The sequence below is a fragment of the Peromyscus californicus genome, unplaced genomic scaffold (genome assembly GCF_007827085.1).
Source record: "Peromyscus californicus insignis strain IS unplaced genomic scaffold, ASM782708v3 Scaffold_6__1_contigs__length_162567912, whole genome shotgun sequence".
Taxonomy (NCBI): Eukaryota; Metazoa; Chordata; class Mammalia; order Rodentia; family Cricetidae; genus Peromyscus; species Peromyscus californicus.
The window spans coordinates 39,787,309-39,810,783 of record NW_026294584.1 but is presented as its reverse complement, the minus strand read 5'-3'; positions in this window follow the sequence as shown (position 1 = coordinate 39,810,783).

The following is a 23,475-nucleotide window of genomic DNA, read 5'->3' as shown; positions in this document are numbered from 1 at the left end:
ATTTCTTAACGGTCAAGAAAGGTGAATTTTATAAACTATGAAGCATTTCCATGGAGAGATTATAAAACCATGCTTATGTGCATTGCTACAGTTGACACATGTCTTCTTAAGAACCCTGTAGGCAATGTGTGCTCCCACTGTTTTACCAGTTTTGTCACCAAATAGCTTTATGGAAAATCACCAGGAAGTTATTCTTTTTCAAGAGAGGCCTTAAAAAAGACATATGACCTTTCATGGATTGCTCTTCTTGACAACCTTTCTTTCCTTTAAATAGAGTATAAATACCTAAGTTCTCAAAACTAGATTTTAAATTGGATGATGTTGAACTATATCAATTTTTATTACTGTGTAAATATCTTCAGCCATGCTATTGTGCCCCACCACAGTGGTATTTTTCTATGAAGTAAGGTAATGCCTGCCTAGAGGTTAGATGTAAAAAACTCTTCACAGTCCTTCAAATTGCTACATATTCATAAACATGCCTTTTACTGCAAGATTTATGTTAACAACACTCAGTTTGATGCTTTATTTTTTTTCTTTCCCAAATGAGAGAGAGATTTGGAATTTTCACTTGCCTAAAAAGCTGTTTTCAAAGGAAGTGGTACTTTACTCATACGCTTCAGTTACTTTGAATAACAGCAAGGAGGAATTTAAAATGCTGGGGAGAAAAGCTCAGCAGGCACTAATAACAAGAGGCAAGTCCTATGAAAGCCTTGTGAGAGCAGACAGTAGGATGTAATTACTAGTGGCATTATTGTGGTAGGTGGGTTGTGTTAGAAAGAGCTAACACGCCATAGTGGGAAAGTCAGGGACACCACAGGCTCACAGAGCTTTAGGAAAACAGTGTACCCTTCGCACTAGTTACTGTAAAACCGAAATGGAATTTTAATCAGCTTATTTCACAGATGCCAGGTTTACTTCAATATAATATTTACAACCTTAATTTTCCGTTAAGAAGAGGTTAGAATTCACTTTGCTTTTCTGAATGCTGTGTGATATTTCCTTTAAATACAGAAGATACAGTTATGATTCACACAGCCAAAGCATCAGATACATAAGTATTTGTTATAAAACCATATGGCATTAAAATAGTAATTCTTCTTATTTTTGGAATGGAGGTACAGGGGTGTAAAATAGAATAGTCACATTAAAAATAACTTTCTGTATTATAACAGCTAAAAATTATATATTATCAGTATAGAGAAGAATAGAATATATGTAAAATGATGAAAAGCATATGTAACTCGGTGGGAAATGGAAAACAGCAAAATCAAGAGAGATCTATTTTGTCAGAAAATACATGTTGTAAGATCCAAGCTTGGGAAATTGCAAAAAGACACAGCCATTTATGAGAGGGGGAAATTATAGTGATTGTGGCAATGATTATGCTTAGACACATATGTTAAAACTTATCAAATAAAAAAAAAAAAACTGACAAGCCGGACGGTGGTGGCGCACACCTTTAATCCCAGCACTCGGGAGGCAGAGGCAGGCGGATCTTTGTGAGTTCGAGGCCAGCCTGGCCTAGAGAGAGGTCCAGGAAAGGCGCAAAGCTACACAGAGAAACCCTGTCTCGGAAAACCTAAAAAAAAAAAAAAAACTTATCAAATAGTGTGTTCTAATAATGGTAGTAAAAATATGCCAACTACAGTTCAGTGCTGTTATTCACATATTTATTGGCTAAATATGAGTACATTTATGTATGTGTATGTATATACACAACAATTCCTAGAGTAACTATAAAAAAAATCTCAAAAACAAATGAGAGCAATTAATCACCCAAGTTAAAAGACAGAAATCTTCAAAATATATTGAAAATCAAGACTTTCACAGATATTATCTGAAAAGTGGCACAGATTTTAATTCTGAAGCAAGAAGACATTGAAAGTCAAAGGCTGAGGGATAGATGCCATGTAAACAGAAACCCTAAGAAAGTTGGAGAGCCTGAATTAATGTCTCACAATGTATCATCTCAGGAAGACAAAATTCTAGAGACCAAGAGAGAAGTCTTCAATGAAAAGAGTCATCAGATTATGAATGCTTAGAAATTTTTATGTATAGTTACCTAAGAACACAATTTTATAATACATAATGGAAAATTAGATAAAATTGACATAGATGGTTCAATAATTCTATACTTAAATGTCTCATCATTAATAATAACAGATACATTTGATAGGAAGCAGCAACTTAATTTATGACTGAGGGGTTCACATTCTTTGGAGTATTCATTTCTTTGCACAAACATACACATGGACATTATTATTGAATTTTGGAAATTCATAGAATGCATATTAGTTTTGCTATTGTAGACATACATAATTTCCTAACATACATAATAGAAACAGGTCTCGCTCAGGTAAAAACATGATACAGAGCTGGTTTGTGAGAATGTCTAACTTTGTTGTTTACTTAGGTCCTGAGCCCAATCCAGAGATAACAGCATTCTATGTGACAAGTAAAAATAATCTCTTCTGAGAGTAAAATCAAGCATTCATCATAAGGTTTCATGAATTGGCACAAGATGACACTATGTTTTTTGGTATCAACATTTTCTAGAAAAAAAACCTTAAAACAATGGAGAAAATATAAAGAATATTCATATAAAATTATCATTTTCTTTAATGGAGTATCTAGAAAATTGCTCATGTAAGAAAATGTTTTCTATATTTTTGTTTGTTTGTTTAATTTTGAATTATACTTTGTAAAAATATGTCAGAAGTAAACACAAATGTATCATTGTCTTGACTTGCAAGAGAATGAGTAAATATAAAGAAAATTTAATATGAACAGAATCCACCTCCTTATTCAAATCAAAGGCTTCATTGACTTACTCCTGAGCAGAATTTGAGATAATTTGGAAAATTCTATCTCAACAGAGTCCCACATATGTTTCTATGATTATTAAAGGATGTAGAAGTTCGATTATATTGAACGTATCCTTTGAGATCTTTCTTATGACTTATTCTTCAAAATATTTCTGAATTAATTTTCATTCATTATTCCTCTCTCACAGAATTTTGTCTGGAAACATGGGAGAAAAATGTAATAAAAAGAAAAGAAAATCTGTTTGTAAAGTTTTCTAAGCTTCTTGCATATCACTGAGGACCTCAAAGGCAAAATAATTGGAAGTCACTCTACATACCTGCATTAATCATCTGCCCTAGGGCTGAAAATTTACGGACTGAAATATCTCTTTCCATTTGTTGTATCAGAGTGTCTGAAATCTGTCATTCTGTTTAGCTTTCAAAACTGCATCACCAACTGATTATTAAGATTGTTTTTTCAGCTGCTGTTGAATACTGTGAAACAAACATAAACAGACTTGTGTTGCAGGATATGTGATTGCACTGTGAACCCGAAGTTTGTGTTTGTGTCAATGAAGTAAAATCAGCCTTGGGTCAGGAGGTGGAGTCAGCAAGCAGTTGACAGAAAGTAATCAGACAGAGGGAGTCTGGAAAACAGAAAGACACACAGGAAGTAGGAAGGAGGGACTTTGAGGTATGACAGTCCTTTTTGGTTTGGAGCAATAAGAGAGACTCTCCTTTTCTGAGACACCAGTGAAGAGGGAAGGTCAGTTGTTACTCTACCTCTCTGAACTAGCAGATTTTTAATCCTAGCCTCTGACTTCTGAGTCAATATTAGTAAACAGAATGATAGGGATTTAGTTAAAAACTATGTTTAGTGCCAGAGGTAGGAAGCAGATCCAGTGGGACATCAAAATCCCTCCAGCCACTGCCTGGTAACTGCAGAGCCACAGTTACTGGCTGAAAGAGCAGTAGATTCAGATGCAGCCGTAGTGCTGGTGATAAAACAGCCTTGTAGTAGTAGAGATAGAAGTCTGGATTCTAGGTGAGCTTTATATAGGTGCAGAAAGAACCCCTGTGTTCCTGCTGTGTATTCTGCATACTCTGCTTTAATCCTGTGGGTCTGTGAGGTAGCTCCCTTTACTCTAAAGTCAACATTGAGTAATGAAGGAAAATGCACAAACAAAATACTATCTAATTCATGAGAAACATGTCAGCTAAAGCAGTACAAATGTTAAAGTGTGATATAACTGGCTATGGCTGGAAAATTAAGAAACAACTTCTACCTGTCTTTGTCTAAACAGAGATTCATTTATTTCTAGTGGATCTTTAGGAAGGATTGGATCTGTGCCAAATGTCACTAAATCCAAAAAAAAAATGTCTAATACAAAATTTGAATTTATTTTCGGGTAAATATTGATTTTTTAATACTAGTCATGAATTTATAATTTTATATTAATATGTAGTTCTATTAATAGATGCATTGCCATCTTAAATGAATTAACTGTTAATGCATTACAGGTACAGAAACTATCTAAACCAATTTTATGATTTAAGCATGGATAGTGCAATTCCAAGAGGCTTATTTGAACTATGGGTTAATATATATTAACCCATATATATAGTGGATGAGGGCAAAGTTTTGAACTAAGATGTTTCAATTTGTGTCATTTACACTTCAAAACACTTCAACTTCCTTTATCCTGTGTCAGAGATTAGATCTTCTAGTTGTCAATTTGAGATAACACAACTGGTTTTTAAGCATGATAGTTACAACTCACAATGAACTATTTGGATTTATATAACAATGATCTGTCATCCAGTATTTTGTGTATGAGTATGTTGAGTATGGCTATTCTATTTTCACCTTTGGTGATAGTAGACATGTTATTCTAACTGTCAATATGTACAAAGTAGTCCTCACCCTAGTGATGATGGTTGGTGAAATAGTGACAAAGAACATTCATTTTAATGCATTAAAATTATTCATGTGTAGTCAATGCCTAAGTCCCTAACTTGCAAATGATTTCATACATCAACATCATTAGAATGTATAGCTCCTGTTGAGACACCAAATTCTCTGCAAGCTACCTTACCAATCAAATGAGATATTTTTCTAAGTCCTTCATACCTTTCATGAAAGACAAGCACAAGTGTGGTGATATTTTATCTGTGTACCCCAATAAAGTTTATCTGAGGATCAGAGGAAAAAGCCAGCCACTATAGAGGTCAGGCAATGGTAGCACATGCCTTTAATCCTATCACTCAGAAGGCTGAGTTCTGTCTGGATCTCTGTGAGTTCAATGCCACACTGGGAACAGAGCCAGGCATGGTGGTACATGCCTTAAATTCCAACACTAGTTAACCATGAAGGTCTGAAGGTCTGTATAGACATACAGGAAATGACAGAACTGGGCAGGAAAAGGAAGTGATGTAGCTGGATGGAGAGAGGAAATGAGATGGCAGAACAGAAAGGTATATAGGCGTGGGTATACAGGAAGTAGATCTCTTTGGCTGAAGATTTCCAAGTGGTGAGAATGTGGCTGGCTTCTTTCTGCTTTTCTGATCTCTGGGTTTTAATTCCAATATCTGACTCTGGGTGTTTTTAATAAGACAGTTTAGCAATTCTTCTACACACAAGTGTTTTGTTTTGATTTATTCATTTAGTATTCAGTATTTTTTTTAGTGTATATATATTTGTGTGTGTGTGTGTGTGTGTGTGTGTGTGTGTGTGTGTGTGTGTGTGTGTGTGTTTGCTTGTACAAGGCCATGATTGCAAGTGTGGAAGTCAGAGGTTGACTGAAGACTGTAGGTGTAATTCTCAACTGTCCCCCGCTTTACCTTTTAGAGATAAGGTCCCTCATGGAAGCTGGAATTCACTGATTGGTTAGATGTTTTGCCTAGCAGACCTCTAGGCTTGCCTGTCTCTTCCTCTCAAATCTTGGAATTATAGACATGATCTGCTGCAGCTAGCTTTCCACATGTGTACTGGAGATTTAGACTAATTTTCCACATTTATGAAGTAGTAATCATTCTATACACTAAGCCATTTAATCAGTCCTCAGAACAGGCATTTTTAGAGCCAATCTAACTTCATAAGAAATGTTTGCAGAGGGAAGTCATGACTGGAGCTGGAGTTTTCTCCAGTCCTGCCCATGCCAGCAGCCACTCAGACCAAATAAATACACAGAGGCTTATGTTAATTAAAATTGTATGGCCTAATGGCTCAGGCTTCTTGCTAGCTAGATCTTACATCTTAAATTAACCCATAATTCTTATTTATGTTTAGCCACGTGGCTTGGTACCTTTTCCCAGTTCTGCCTTCACATCTTGTTTCCTTTGTGTCTGTCTGGAAACTCCTGACTCAGCCTTCCTGTTCCCAGAATTCTCCTCTCTCTTTGTCCTGCCTATACTTCTTGCCTGGCTATTGGCCAATCAGCACTTTATTTATTAACCAATCAGAGCAACACATTCATAGCATACAGAGTAATATCCACAGCAGATGACCTCTCAGGGATATCAACTGAATATGGCATAACAAGATACAGTAAGACTAGGCACAAAACCTCATATTAAGGCTGGATAAGGCAACCCAGTAGAAGGGAAAGGGTCCCATGAGTAGGCAAAAGAGTCAAAGACATTCCTAGTCTCACTATTAAGAGTCCCACAAGAACATCAAGCCACAAAAATCACAGCATGTATGCAAAGGGCCTAGCATAGACACCTGCAGCCTTGATGATTGAGGCTTCAGTCTTTGTGAGCCTCTATGAGACCTGCTTAGTTGATTCTATGGGCCCTGTTCTCCTGGTATCCTTGACCTCTCTCATTCCTACACTCCTTTCTCCCCTCTTATTCTGGGTTCCCTCAGTTCCACCTAATGTTTGAGTGTGGGTCTCTGTATCTGCTCCCATCAGCTGCTGGAGGAATCCTCTCTGATGACAATTTCACTTTGCTCCAATCTATGAGTATAGCAGAATATCATTAGGAATCATTTAGTTGACTTTTTGTTTGTTTGTTTAGTCAGTTATGTTTGGTTCTACCCTAGTTCTCTGAGCCATCCAGCTTCTTGTTCCTGGTCATCCAGGCTGGGGCATGGGCTTCAAGTTAGGCTAGTCATTGGTTAGACATTTCCATAAACTCTGAGACATGAATTCTCCAGCACATTTTTCAGGCAAGATAGGTGTGGGTCAAAGACTTTGTGGCTGGGTTGGTGACCAAGAACCTTGCTTGGTCACAGAAGGTGGCTGGTTTAGGCTTAGTAACCTTCATTACTAGGCATCCTCAGTAGTCACCCTTGTAGGATTCAGGAGGTTTCTACTGTACTAGGTTTCCATATCATCCTGTAAATGCCCACCTATTCTAGTCCTCTCTCTCTCCATTTCTTCCTCCCCCACCTGATACATAGGATATCAATAACACAGACACAGGATCAACAATTCATAAATAGGGCCTCATGAAACTGAGAAGCTTCAGTAAGTCAAAAAACACCATCATTTAGACAAAATGACAGCCTACATAATGAGAAAGATTTTTATCAACTCTATATCCTATTGAGGACTAATATCCAAAATATTTAAAGAGCCCAAGAAGCTAGACATCAACAAACCAAACAATCTAATTAAAAATGTAGTATATATTTAAACAGAGAATTATCAATAAAGGAATCTCAAATGGCTAAGAAACACTTAAAGAAATATTCAACACCCTTAGCTATCAGGGAAATGCAAATCAAAACTACTCTGAGATTCCATCTTAAACCTGTCAGAATGACTAAGACCAATACCACAAGTGACAGCTCATGCACGTGAGGACATGGAGCAAGGGGAGCACTCCTCCACTGCTGGTTGGAGTGCAAGCTTGTATAGTCACTATGGAAATCAACATGGTAGTTCCTCAGAAAATTGGGAATTGATCTACCTTAAGACCCAGCTTTAGAACTCTTGAGAATAAACCCCAAGAATGTTCAATCCTATCTCTAGGACACTTGCTCAACTCTGTTCATAATGGCTTTATTCATAATAGCCAGAAACTGGAAACAACTTAGATGTACCTCAACCAAAAATATGGATATAAAAAAGTGGTATATTTACACAATGGATGATTACTCAGCTGTTAAAAAAAATGAAAATATAAAATCTGCTTGTAATTGATTGAAACCAGAAAAAGTCATTGTGAATGACACAACCCAGATCCAGAAACATAAACATGGTATGTGCAGTGGGTAGCCGTTCCAGCTTTGACCTGGAAATACCACCCCCTTTGAGTTTTGGTAACTGTCATGCATACAAGGAGGAGCTGAGAGAGGACCCCTGAAGCCCCAAGAATCAGGTGGGGGAGCTCTCTTGGTTCCTGGACCCTAGATGCTGGAGGTAGACCGAGCAGAGTTCTCCTGACAACACCACCAGACTGCGCTAAACCTTTTCCAGACCCTGTTACCTAACCCTTCACTTGTAAGTTACCTCACAAAATAAACCTCCCTTTTAACTACGTGGAGTTGCCTTAATAATTGCACCAATAGGTATGTGCTCACTTATAAGAGGACATTAGCTGTTAAGTAAAGGATAAGAACAGGAGGGATTTTCTGCTTTCTTAATCAGTTACTGTAGCTAGAGTTTTTTGCCCAGCCCACGGTCAGGACAAATCTCTCTCACCATCAGTCTCACAGCCACTCAGACCCGACCAAGTAAACACACAGAGACTTATATTGCTTACAAACTGTATGGCTGTGGCAGGCTTCTTGCTAACTCTTCTTATATCTTAAATTAACCCATTTCTATTAATCTATAAGTTCCCACGTGGCTCGTGGCTTACCGGTATCTGAACATGTTTTCATGGTGGTGGCTGGCAACTTCTCTCTGCCTCAGCCTTCTACTTCCCAGAATTTTCTTTTCTCCTTGTCCTGCCTATACTTCCTGCCTGGCAACTGGCCAATCAGTGTTTTATTTATCAATCAATCATCAACAGCAAGTTAAGACAGAAGAATTGTAGTCCTCAAAGTGCTTTGACAAAATGTTGGAAACACCAGGTAGCAGACTTTGGTTGACATATTGCCTGGTACCTTATCTCTGTTGAGTCAGATGTTCCTACTTTTCTTCTACCTGATGTAAAATTAAGGTGAAGCATAACGGAAGGTTTTTAGAAGCAAACTTCTTTCCTTCTGGCTTCAAGTAGGGGTAAGAAAGTCACCCGCAAATATTCAACAAAATATCAGTAGAATAAGGTTCTCAAAAGTAGACTTAACACCTGACAAGGAGTCTTATAACATTCTCCTGGTACACGATTTTAGTTGCTCCCCAATTAGGAATAAGAACAAACTTTGAATTAGAAAAAGTAGCTCAGAAATGCCAAAAAATATTTTGTCAGTGTATATGGCTCACATTTCAGTGACCTTTCTGTTCCTTTTTAATTGTGGTAATCTCTTAGGTGGAGGTCTTATCTATTGATGTCCTCTGATGTATAAATAATAAAACAATAATGTACTCCTTATCTCATTATAGTTGCAGTTATAAATACATAGTCTTATTCAAAGATATAAGATTCTCATTGATAAGTTTACTTTATTGAGAAATAATGTTAAAATTGGCTTCAAAATTCAAAACATTTTTAATATGTTGAATTTTCCCAAAAATAAAAGAAAAATGTAGCACAGTGTTCAAATTCTTAAAAAAAAAATATGTGCACTCAATTTTGTAGCAGATGAAAAGAAATTTGATTAAAGGTTATTGGTATTTATATAATTATACATTAAGGACAGGGTGTTCTTTAATAGTAGTTTATATCTTTTATGAAAAAGACTAATCAGATAATATTAGAGATCAAAGAAAAATTGGAAACAATGTACTTATTATTATGCAATATGGAGAATATTTTTCTTTTGTCAGAATGCTTCTACTCCTTTGTTCCAAGTTTTGTATAATCCTAAACTAAAAAAGGAAATATTAGATTAATTTTCATACCAGACACATATAATAATGAACACATAATCATTAATGATTATTGCATAATAAATTTGAACTTTCTTGTCATATTCATATACAATTCATGCATAATTCATGTGGGAATCTATGATACAAATACATTAAAATAATATTAAGTGATGTTTTTACTAAAAATTGAAAATAATTGTATTTTATAAACTATAGCTAATTCACCTGAATATTTTTTTCTAGTGGGGAAAGAAAATAAGAGACACGATCAATGTATTATCTACCTGTATCATGCTGCCTTTTGTAAGTATGTGGAGGTATATAACATAAGTGCTTATTTTTATCTCTAAGATAATTTTTGAGATGTCTTAAAAATCTGATTACTTGGGGCCTGGAGAGTTGGATCAATGGTTAAGAGTATTTTGTACTCTTATATTTCCCTCTCCCAGGGAGATCCATATATCCCCCCCTTGGGCACTCCAGGGTGGACTAGGGGTGGGTGGGGATGGCAACTCCAGGGATGGACTGGGTTAGGCGTGGATGGAGGGGAGAGTACTGAAAGAGATAACTGGACAGGGGTGCATTTGGGGATCACGAAGAAACTTGATGAAAGGCAAACTTCCACAAATCTACAAGGATGACCCCAGCTAACACTCCTAGCAATAGTGGATATGTGGTCTGAACTGGCCATCTTCTGTGATTAGATTGTTCACTACTCCATCTGCCATCAGTGAATGAACCTTCATCCAATAACTTATTGAAACAAATGGAGAAACCCACAGTCAAACAGTAGGCCATGCTAGGGGAATACTGCTAAAGAAGGAGGAGGAAGGATTATAGGAGTCAGAGGAGTCAAGGACATCACAAGAAAACCCACAGAAACAACTAACCTGGCTCATGGGAACTTTGAACCAACAACCAGAGAGCCTGCATGGGACTGATCTAGGCCCTCTACATATATGTGACAGTTGTGTAGCTTGGTCCACTTGTGAGACTCCTAACAATGGGAACAGCGGCTGTCCCTAGTGCTTTAGCTGTCTCTTGAAAACCTATTCCTCATACTGTGTTCCTTGTCCAGCCTAAATACAAGGTGTGTTGGGGGGAGTGCTTAATCTTACTGCAACTTGATATATTTTGACATGTTTTGTTGATACTTTGTTGACACAAAGCTTGTCCCTTTCTGAACAGAAACAAAGGAGGAATAGAAGGAAGGAGGGCTGAAGAGGATGAGGGAAGGAAATGGGAGGAGAGGAGAGAGAGGAAGCTGTGATGAGGATGTAAAACAAACAAACAAACAAATAAAAAAGAGTACTTGGTGCACTTCGGATGGACCAAGGCTCAATATCCAGTAAACACATGGCACATACAACCATCTATAACTCCAGTTCTAGGAGATCTAACACTCTGTTCTGGCTTCTTGAGCACCAGACACTTAAGTAGTGCACAGACATACATTCATTCAAAACACCTATACACATAAAATAAGAAAAATAAATAAAATATGAATACATATATGAACTCAAATATGTATATAAAAATCAGATAGTCAAAGCTATTTTAGTAGTAAATATGAAAGATAAGAGACAATTTTTTTTTTTGGTTTTTTTTTTTTTTTTTTTTTTTTTTTTTTGGTTTTTCGAGACAGGCTTTCTCTGTGTAGCTTTGCGCCTTTCCTGGAACTCGCTTTGTAGACCAGGCTGGCCTCGAACTCACAGAGATCTGCCTGCCTCTGCCTCCCGAGTGCTGGGATTAAAGGGGTGTGACACCACTGCCCGGCTGATGAGAGACAATTTTACCATTTGATATTAAGTATGGGCACATGGGTATGATAATGATGCATTTATATTTAAGAACATAAAAAGAATTGCAGATTGTTGGGGTCCAGGTAGTTGGCTGCTCCTTTCTCAGTCACAAACCCTGACCCAAATGTCTTCACAGGACTTTGGAAAACTGCAGGCAAGAGATAAAGCTGAGGAGGAATATCATCTGGGACAAAACAAGTCCATGTGTGCAGGAAAATACAGAAGAAAGAATTCAGGCGAGGGGGTAAAAGGTACTGATTGCTCAAGCTCTGTTTCCTATATACTCTTCTAGGTAGCTAAACAATACATGAACAACAGTGAAAAAATGTTCATTATTCAGGTGAACCCAAAATCTTCTGTCTCTCTCTATCATTACTCTCCTTTCTAGGTCCCTGTGATGCCCACAGCCTCCCTGCCTTCAGCAAAGATGAGTAACAAAGTATTTAGAAATTGATCTATTGGAATATTGGTATTTGAGAGTTGGCAAAGTTACACACTAAATCCAAGGGAGAAAGAACAAGAAAGGATCAATAAAGTAACAGTTGGATAGATGCACAAAAATGGACCTTGAAATGTTCAAACCTTTACCCAAATTCACTCCAAGTGGTCATTAGTCTAAAAATAGGAAACAAAATCATTAGGCATAAAAAAGTAGTGAATTTTAGCAAAACAAAAATTTCTTATGCATGATAGAAAACACAAAATCACAAGAGAAGAGTAGCGTTTCACCAAAATAAGAGACACAACAAAATAGACAAAAGTGACACTAGTCAATTTGAGAAGCTACATGGATGAATGATAATGAACATTTAACAACAGTGCTGATGAACACCTATCAGAATAGTTATAATAAACAAAATCATCAACACGAAGTGCTAGCCACAAGATAAAGCAAGAGGAAGTCTCAGCTGGTTAGTATAAATGCAAGCATGTCACAGCCTCCTGGGAAATAGTTTCATTATTTCTTGAAAATTGACACAATAGCACTCTTCAACCTCACATTTAGGTGTTAGTCCTAAAAAAAAGAGAGTCAGAGAATGAGAGAGCTTTTGCTTAAGCAAAAACATCAAGGTTTTTATTACTGGCTTTGTTATTAGTTGTTCCTGTTTAATTTAAATACCATCAGTGAGTGTTTAGGCAAATTCATACAATGCAAAAACCATTCAGAAGTAAAAAGTAATGCCATATATATCCAAATGGCATGGCTATATATCAAACGTATGATATTGAGCAGGGAAAAGCCAGTCTTTGAAGCTTATATACCATATAATTCTACAGATAAGGAATTTAGTGAACAGAACAACATAAGCAACAGAGAGACGTTTGTCATTGCCAAGCATTGAGGTAGAAGGTCATTTGGTCACAAAAGACATAATCTTGAGGGAGTTTGGGGCACAGTGACATGATTATTTTATATTCATGCATTGGTGGTATTTACATAAAAACACAAATGTGCAAAATCCATAGCCTATAAAAACAATGTCAGTTATGCAGAATAAAATGAATCACAAATTATGATATCATTGATATTAAATTGGCAAAGAAAAAGATTTATTCAGGCCATTGTTCTTGTGAACTTGACAAAATCTTAGACACACCTGTGAAGAGGGAAGTTATCAGATTGGCCTGTGGGGCATTTTCTTAACTGCTGACTGATGCTGTCCGACCTAACCCTCTGTAGGCAGTGGCATCCTTGAATAAATGGGCCTGGAATACATAAGAAAGGTAGCTGAATAAGGCAGGAGACATAACCTGGGAAACAGTGTTGCTCTGTGGTATCTACTTCAGTTTTTCCTCCAGGTTCCTGTCTCGTGTTTGTGCCTTGGCTTCTCTCCACAAAGGACTATAACCTATAAGCCAATAAACTCTTGTCTCCAGAAGTTGGTGTTTATCCCAGCAGCAGGGAAGCTCATTACGACAATACACATCTTTTAAAAAATGAGGAAAAGTGTGTATTCTAAGAAGATGTAAATAATGAAAATGTTATTTATTTTAAGAGCCTTTGAGAGCAGAGTGTGGAATTTAATAACTGACATATTCATACTCATCTCTTCAGACAAATTTTTACATAGGCATATCTGGGAGCATGGTTCAAGGTTTCATAGATGTGTAGTGTGCAGTACATAGACTTGGAAATCAGTTGTTTCACTTCCCTCAGTGTAGTGGACTTGAAATTCACTCAGTTGTTCAGCTAGGAGTGCTTTCCTCCTTTCCGTTTTTTAGTAGTTTTGCATAGTATGGTTTACTACAGTTTGTTTTCCATTCATTCACTGACAGTGCTTATTTAATTAATAAAATAAAATAAATCTTACATGCTCAATGAAACAATACTGAATTGAAATAAATTCAGTCATGGAAATTTATTGTAATCATGAACATACTACTGAGCTAAATAAAAGTTAAAATGAGCCGGGCGGTGGTGGCGCACGCCTTTAATCCCAGCACTCGGGAGGCAGAGCCAGGCGGATCTCTGTGAGTTCGAGGCCAGCCTGGGCTACCAAGTGAGTTCCAGGAAAAAGGCGCAAAGCTACACAGAGAAACCCTGTCTCGAAAAACCAAAAAAAAAAAAAAAAAAAAAAAGTTAAAATGAAATAAATACAGGACTAATGCATATCCCCAAATATTATTAAGTAAGGCATAGGTATGAAACTCATGCAAAAAAGACATATATGATACCCCCAACTATAATGTTGAGCATGGATGTTACCTGTAGACTATGGGATAAAATATGGGCATACTATTAAAACAAGGTAATCAGAAAGGTTTACATACTTATTCACATGGTGAATATCTGATTATTATCACATAAATTAACAACCTAAAATATTAAATAAAATGTTTTAAAGAACAAAATAACATGTATTAAGCTGCTAATCTGCTAGTGATTTACTTCTCAAAAACTGCTTAATTTTAAATACCTATATTAGTAGAACCTTAGGTCTGTACCACAGAGCCCACCCAAATTCCAAGGGGCCTGGGAGAAGGGGCTCAGGAGGGCAGATAGCAGCAGTTTTATCAGTTCTGGAGAGATCTGAATGGGTGAGGGGAAGAAGAGAAGGGCAGTCTACCTGTGTCACGTTTCAGTGTGGTGGCTGTTGGTCTCTGGTAGAGAGTGGGTGTCTGAGTTGGAGGAGAGTTACAAAGCAAAGGAGATGAGTTAGAAAGCAATGCTGAAAGGCCCATTGGGGAAGAACTAAGGAGAACGTAGGTCTACACCAAGAGGGCATTTCCAAATGGTCTTGTATTGTTTATGTTAACTATTATTTATATAACAAAATTTCAGGAAAAAGCAATAAGAAAACAGAGGAGAAATAATTGAGGGAGAGATTTCTTCACTTGATACTTATTATAATCTAGTAATTATTTTTCTAAGCTGCATCTGCAAGGAACAGGGTTACAGTAGTATAATTTGCACATTGTTATAAAAAAAATCCATGTTTTCTTTTTTATTATCCATAAGGACCTAGAGACTATTGGATTCTAAATATGGCATTTTCAGTTCTTTGTTACCATATATTATAGTTTCTTATTACATGTACCTCTATTTATTTATTTATTGGATATGTATATGTGTGGGTATGCATATGTAGATCAGAGGTCAACTTGTTGAGGAGGCTGTTTGATTCTGTCCTACCATGAGGGTCCCAGCAACTGAACTCAGGTCATCAGGTCTGGAGTCTTCTACCTACTGAACCATCTCATTGGCATTCTTATGTATTCTATAGGTTGAAAAAACAATTAAAAAAATCATTTTTTTCCTAGCTAATATTTCATGTCTCTATGTGTTCCCAATAAATCTCTTCTGAATTACAGACTTCATTAATACACATGAAGATAAGCACATTCCTTTCTATGTATATTTAACTGCTTACACTACATGATGTTGAAATAATGTAATAACAATGTAATGATTTTCCTATGTTGCTGTGACTTTTAAGATTAAAATGAATGATTTATTTTCCAGGAGAGTTTTATAATATTTTATAAGATAAATAGTATATTTTCTTCTATATGGGGTAGAAAAGAACTTGGTATCAGCAAATTCTGCCCCAATACAGACACTAGAAACTTGCATGTATTTTATTATTAGCCAGCTTTAAATAATTTTACTGTCATATAAAAATGAGTATTTTTAATTTACCAAAATCCCTCATACAGGGGTTCAATTATGTAAATGGTCTTTTAATTGAATTCAATAATTTTCTTTTCTTTGTTGTTCTATTTTCTTGATGGACCGAAAATGGGAAGAATTGGAAGAGGCAGAGAACATAGCTATACACAATGTATGAAGGGGGTTATAAAAACCAACGAATGATAAAATGTTCTTGCCTGTGGAAGCTTGTAAAACAGTAACATAAAATATATACTTTGTGCTTTTAAACTTGTGTATTATTCACCTGAATGAAGGTGATGAATAAAAATTTCAAAGATACTGAAATTGGTATTTTTACTGCCCTCTTGCAAAAATAAAGGCAGACAATGGAAATCCTGGCATAGGTTCTATGCTTCCATTCTTCCAGAAGGATTTCTTAGGAAATTCACAGTCATTAATTTAGTGTTCTTGGAAAATTTATCACCAAAGTTAAATTGAAAATATAGCTGTCTATTATAGCTATTATAATTTTGGAATTATTTTATTCATGGGGTTTAATACATAAAACACAGTAAAACCCTAAGACTATGCAAAATTCAAACAATGCATACTAAAAAAATGAGAATAATACCAAAAACTATTGCTCTAATATTTAGTATTTCTCAATCTTTATCGCATTGCCAGACTTTACTCTTGATTACGCATACTGATCTCCTGGAGCTGTTTTAATTCTCTGTCCTACCCTCACATTCAGATGATCTTTGTAAACTCATATCCACTGCTTCCCCAGTTTTAAGTTAGTTGTTGATGCTAAGGCATTTATATAACAGAAGACAACTTCGGTATCTTCACAGGCACCCATGAAGCTGCTATTCAGTCTTTGTGATTGCTGTATATTGTTGGCTATCACCATTATACATGTACACAAACAGAAGAAGGGTAAAAAGAGAGAGGGAAATAATAGAAATGAAATAAAATAAAAATAAAAAGATTTTTTAAAAAAGGAAAAAGCCATGGCCAACATTTTGAGACAAGAAACCTCCAAAGCTGCCGTTGAGTTCATTTCCTGCTGGCTGTCTACTATTGGGCATGCAGCCTACTCTTCAGAGTAGTTTGTTTCCCCAGTGAGATTCCCTTAGATAAAACTAAATTTTCCTTTGTAAGAGGTTGTCAACTGGAGATTGTTTCTGGGTTAGGGATGGAGGCATGCATCGAGGCATTCTTTCAGCTCTAGGAACCCATCTGAAGCAGACCTGCACGTGCAGGTCCTGTGTATGCTACCTCAGTCATTGTGAGTTTATATGATCAGTTCTCAGTTGATTCAGAGGATCTTCTTCTCTAGGTGGTCCCTGTCCCCTCTGCCTCTTACACTCTTTCTGTCTCCTCTTCCACACCCTGCTGAATGTCCCAAGGTCTCGAATTCTCTGCATAATATCTGGAGTGGTTCTTTGAATTTGTTCCCATCTGCTGCAGAAGGAAGCATCTCCGATGTTAACTGAGCAAGGCACTGGTGGATGAGTATAGCAGAATGTTATGAGGAGTCACTCTATTGTTTTTTATTTGTTTGCTTTGTTTTGTTGAACTTTCCCATTTGATTTTACCCCAAGTCCATGAGGTATCTCGTATCAGTTCTTGGTCACCGCACCAATGTGAGGCATGAGTTCCATCCCATGAAGTGGGCCTTAAGTCAAATCAGATATTGGTTGGTGACTCCCACAGGCTTTGTGCCGCCATTGCACTAGCATATATTGTAGGCAGGACAGCATTATACATCAAAGGGTTTAGCACAGTTTCTTTCAATAGTGCTTAGCTATTAAATATGGTGATGAAGTTTTTTGTTTTTTTTTTTCAGAAAGAGATGCTATTTTGGGAAATTTTTCAGAAAAAAAATGTGATACAGGAACAAGGTTCCCATATATATTTTTATTGTCTGACATTGCCTATAAAACACATACATGAGAGATAAAGGCCTATTTGGAGGGGAAGATAAAGCCTTATTTTAAACAAAATAAGATTCATGGAATTAAGGCTTCTGCAACTGCTTGAATACAGTTCAAGACTCTACACTTTCACACATTTCTGTAGCATAGTTGAACACTAAAGAATATGCAGGGTACCATTGTCTTCACATATTTGAAGCTGTGTTTCTAAAATGTTACGAATAAAACTCAAATCAACAAATAAATCCCAAAACAGAATAGAAAAAGCATCACACAAATAAAAACCGAAATAACTACGAAGCATGAGAAAACCAGTTGTGGAATGTTAGATTTCTGGGACAACATGAAGAGACCAAAGGCAGAAGGAGACCAGTGCCTGCCTTTCAACCAACAGAACCATGTTTATTAGCACATACACCCAGGGATGCCTCTTTCCAGTAGGAAATTTAGAGGTCTGCCAGGGGAAACGTCTGGCTACAGCTTTTTATTGGCTGAAGGTTTTGGGCCAAAGGAAATTATTCTAGCCATAGAGAACTCCCCTGCAGCCCCTCCTCCCTGAAATTTTTTGCCTGCAGTGAGACAGACCATCTTAGAAGACAGGCTCTCTCAACAGGTATTCCTTGTGCTGACCAATAAGGCTGAGCAAGATCTCCTGAACTCTTCCAGAAATCCCACATTACAGCTGAGACTTCTCTCAGTTACTAACTAGTAAGCTATTTGGAAACCAGAACTGTTTACATTTAGAAATTTTATTTGAAGCCTTAAGCGACAGGAGCCATGGGACTTGTTCAAGGGAACAATGCCTGAGAATAGCAAGAGTGGCTCTCCTTGGGGCAAGGTCCCGGACACACTTGGCAAGAACCTGTGGACAATTTGCTGCGTAATTCCGGCATGACCTCTGGAGTATGTGTGTTACATGCTCTCCTCGCTTTCACCATGCCAGCCGTACTACTGGCCTGAACCAGTCACGGTATCATAACTTTTAATGACACCTATTTGGATAACTGTTCTAGAAAGAATGGTTTTCACCATTAGAGCTTTAAAGAAATGGTATTAAATAGATGATATCAGGAGTTAATGGGAACATTCAAGGAACAGGGAATAAAGCAGACTCTTAGAAACCTTCTGTTCCCTTATTTCTAATAACTGTGTCATTACTCCAAGTTAAGAGAGAGACATAAGGACAAGGGATGAACAGGACCAACTATTAAATGTAAGTCTCTAGGTTATGTTGCTTATAGGATAAATGGAAAAACCTGTATTGCCCCCAGAGGGGATAGAGTTCTACACAATATAAAATGGATTGATCCATCTCTGGCTGGTGAGTTGATCATGAGAACCCATAATGCAGATATAAATATTAACCACAGGAGACAAAACTGTCTCTCAACCTGAATGATGCTGTAACCACATATGTTGCTAACTGGTCATATTGTTCTACCTGTAGGTGTGCCTAGTTAGAACAATTCCTTTGCAACTTGCAAAAACGCTCATACTTCTGAAGATAGAGATAGAGTTCAAAAAGGTAACGTCTACCAGTGAGAAAGTTGGGCGATAGGAAAGGAAAGAGGCAGGAACAAACTGGCAATTATTGTAACCATTTTTAGAAACTTACTAAGTAAAAGCTGGTTGTAAAACTGTTCATGCAAACTTTTGAAACTGTATAAAGATGGCTCAAGCTATTGGGGCCACTTGTTTGAACAACAGGTGGTCACAATTTCTTCTTGGTTTTGACTCCACACATCCATCCCAAGTCCTCCTACCAGTCTGGAGCAAAGCCTCTAGCACTTAAGGACTTCCCATTGGTTTGTCAAAAAGGTCCCTGTTGCTAAGGCTTCAGCTAAATTTTATTTGGCTTCTTATTGGGCACTCATCTGTTCACATTTCCCAGACTCTACTGTAGTTAAAGTGGGTAAACTACTGAGTTATTGTCCCCCTGTCACATGACCACAAAGTACTTGTTTTACATGCATAACTCAGATTATTTCAAATGAAAATGGTGCATGATTTTTTAAAGGCATAAGGTCAAACTGACATACTTTAACAGCATCCCATCTGCAAAGACACACCAGAAAACAGCTAAGCAAAACCCATGTGGGTTAACTGGCTTGGAAGGGTTTAAAATAATATTTAGGTTGCCATTTAAAATCCTTGCTCTATAACACATGTGAACTCATTAGGGCTGTCATCTACTCTTTTTGACCTTTATATATAATGACAACCATTCTCTTAATTAGTGTCTGAAAACTGTTTACATAGAACATATTCCTTCCATTTAAGCAGTCATAAAGCTTGAACTATAAATTAGAAAAAATGAATAGTAACACTCCATTCCTTTTATGTGTTCAGATACACCTAGCATCTTAGATATACTTAGCATCTTATTTAGCTTTCATACCCTGGATACTGAAAATATAATAGCCCTAATTTAATAAAACTCAAATGTATTTTGAAAATAACTATTTTATAAAAACAACTAATTTTTCTAATATTTTTTCCTAAATAGAAAATATAACTTATAAATCTTTTTTTGGATTATTTAACACAAAAATTTTCTTTTTCTTTCTTTTTTTTTTTCAAGACAGAGTTTCTCTTGGCCTGGAACTCACTCTGTAGACTAGGTTGTACTCGAACTCACAGAGATCTGTCTGTGTCCGAGTGCTGGCATTAAAGGCATGTGCCATCACCTCCTGGCCTACAAACAACTATTAGGGTTAAATGGGACAACCATATCTTCTGCAGAATACAGGCCATCAATTCCAGCAACTCTTTTACCACTGTCTCCTTCTGCTTCATTTCCACAATTCTTCCATAGTCTCAGTATTCTACTTTGAGGCTGACATTTAGGAAAACATGCTGTACTTATCTTTCAGAGTCGTTTATTTCACAGACACAGTGAGACCTATCTCACTGCAAATAACTGGAATTTTGTTCTTTATTAGAAAATAATATTTTTTATATAAACAAAATTTTCCATAACTATATTTAAATTTCTACTAGCAAGTAGCAAAGCTCAGTCCACACCTTAGCAATTATGAACAGGTCTGCAATAATAATAAGAAGTCAAGTAGCTTTTAGGCATGCTGGTTTCATTTCATTAACTATATAGACTCATAAATTGGATAGCTGTATCATATGGTAAATCTAGTTTGAGCAAATATTTTTAACTTTAGGAATAATGTGTACAATGCAATTCTACAATAATGCTAAAAACATTATATAGAAAAAGTTGTTTTAAAACATAATAGCATATTTTTCTTGAATTTCTGAATTCACCAGCTTTTAGACTCTAGGTGAGGTTCTTTTCTTAAATTGTGGTAAGTAACTCAGTAACCAAATGTGACGCCTTTATTTCTTCAACTCTAATGTTTCTTTTGAGGTCTAGTATAGAAGAACCGAGGCGTCAGGACCAGTGAATGTAAGTAGTTAGTATTTACAAGTTTAGAGTCATTTCAGCCCCTTCTCTAGTATCTAGAACCCATAAGAATCCACCCCCTTTGTCTTCTTACTTGGGCTGATGTCTGCTTCTCCACTATGTTGATGTTATTGATTTAACCATAGATCCTGAAATGTCCATGTTTCCACCATAGGTATTTTCTTCTCAGTAACCCCCTTAACAGCGCATTGCATTTATTTATTTTGTTTACTCTATGACAGATGCTGTTAAAATTAAAAGGAACAATAAGTTTCCAGAATTAATGAACATCTTGTGGATTGTCCAGAAGGGAAATTGGCAATGATAATGATAACTCACAATTACTTTAAAAAAAATCAAATGGATAGAATTAATATATTATGAAGTAAATTCATATCTACAGATACTTATTGGAAAGAATAGAAAAATTAAGGGAGCCAGACTGACACTCTGTATACTAACATAGATTTTGTAAATATATACCTATGTATTTGTATCATGTAATTTAATAATCCAGTTGATTTAATTAAACATTAGAAAAGGTCTTCTTCTGTGGTGAGTAATAAAATGCTGGAAAGTTTACTCAAGGCACTTGAGGGGACACCTCCCTAGAGCTCATTAGGCAGAGGATGACAATATTCTGACTTAGATAATTGTTATTCATCTGCTTTAAGGAAGATGGTAAACTTTGATGAAATATCGATGTTTGTCTTAGTGCTGAGAATGGAACAAAGAATCTTAGCAGAATTCTTACAACAGAATAAAGCCCCACTTCTACAGGAAATTGTTCTGGATTGGTTTTATTTTAACTTCTGGACATAAAGATGTTAGGAATAAAATTTGGAGGTTATATTCTGCCAGGAACTTTCCTAATGTTTCTAGAATATGTCTGTAAATGGTGCATGTCATCTGGACGTGTTTGTTTAAATTTAAAATTCGTTTATTTTATATGATAGCCAAGAATAATGTGAACACTCCAATTTAAATTCGCAGATGACATTTATTGCAGCAGCTGTGGATAGAACACATATTTTTATTCTTTAAGCAGATGGTTGAATATGCATTTTATGATAATATGGCTGGGTTGCTACAGGAAGGGGATCACCATAATTGAATGAGCACTATTTCCCTGGTCTCTTAAGTTGAGTAGATTACACCTTTTTCTTATTTATTTGGCTTCTTCTTCTCTTTACTTTCTGTTGGTATTTTTATTCTGAATATAACAAAAAGCAACTGTAGTTTTTAATTTTTCCTATAGTCTGATTCTTCCTGTGTAAATGTGAAGGAAATTACAGAGAAGACAATTAAATGATTTGGCCTAATATTGATTAAAAAAACTGAACTGAAAAGTCATATCGGTGAAATATCAGATATATTTTATTTATATTTATGCATGCATGTATATGCTTACTTAATATGAAAGCAAATAAAATGGTATAGAACAGAAATAGCTTCAGTGTGAAAAAAGTAATTTGTTTCAAGGTATGCTTCTTTTCATAGGAGTAAACAACAGTTATTGATGTCATTTATAAGAAAGTCAAAATATCTGATGACACATGTTTACATATTACTGAAACATTTCTTTTCCTAAAATGTTTTTTTCATTTTATTAATAGATCAGTCCAGAATGACAATGTAATATTATATAAGGCAGAGAGGAGATTATTCTGTACCTAAATGAAATAATTCTTTAAATGTAACACAAATATTAAGAAAATAAAATTGCAGTGCATTAAAATTATGAGCATTCATTCATTCATTACAAATTGTGTCTTAGAGAGAACAGTGGCCTCTTCTAGGAGGAAGTATACATGTCAATGTATTTATGAAAGGTCTTATTTCTTTAGCACAAAAATGATTTTTCAAATTAACATGTAAGGAAACAAAGAAACAAAAAGACCAATGGAAAGCACTTCAAAAGTGAATCTGAAGGATGGAGAGAAGGTTCAGCAGCTGTTCATCAGCACGTGTTGCTCTTGCAGAGGACCTGGTTTGGTTGCCAGTACCCATACTGGCACTGTGCAACCACTAGTACCTCCAACTTCAGGAGACCCAACACCCTTTTCTGGACCCTGAGAGCACCTGTGTATGCACACACACACACACACACACACACACACACACACACACACACACACACACACGAGGAATGAAAATGGAAATAATCTTTTAAAGCAAGATAATACATAAATGGCCATAGAAGTAGTTCCAACTATATTAGTAACCAGAGAGTAAACATTATAATATCCCGACATTACTAAATAACCAAAATTCAAAAAGTAAGATGACCTTCAAAATTCAGTTCTATTTATATTAGTAATTATATTGATCAGTTACAAGCTCAGTCTGAAATTGTTAGTTTAAATTGAACATTCACTCTGACATAGAATATTCAGTAACTTTGTGACCCACCATAACAAAAGATAGCAATATATACAAATAGAAATATTAGATATGTTCACAGATCTTCATCAAAAACAATAATAGTGCAG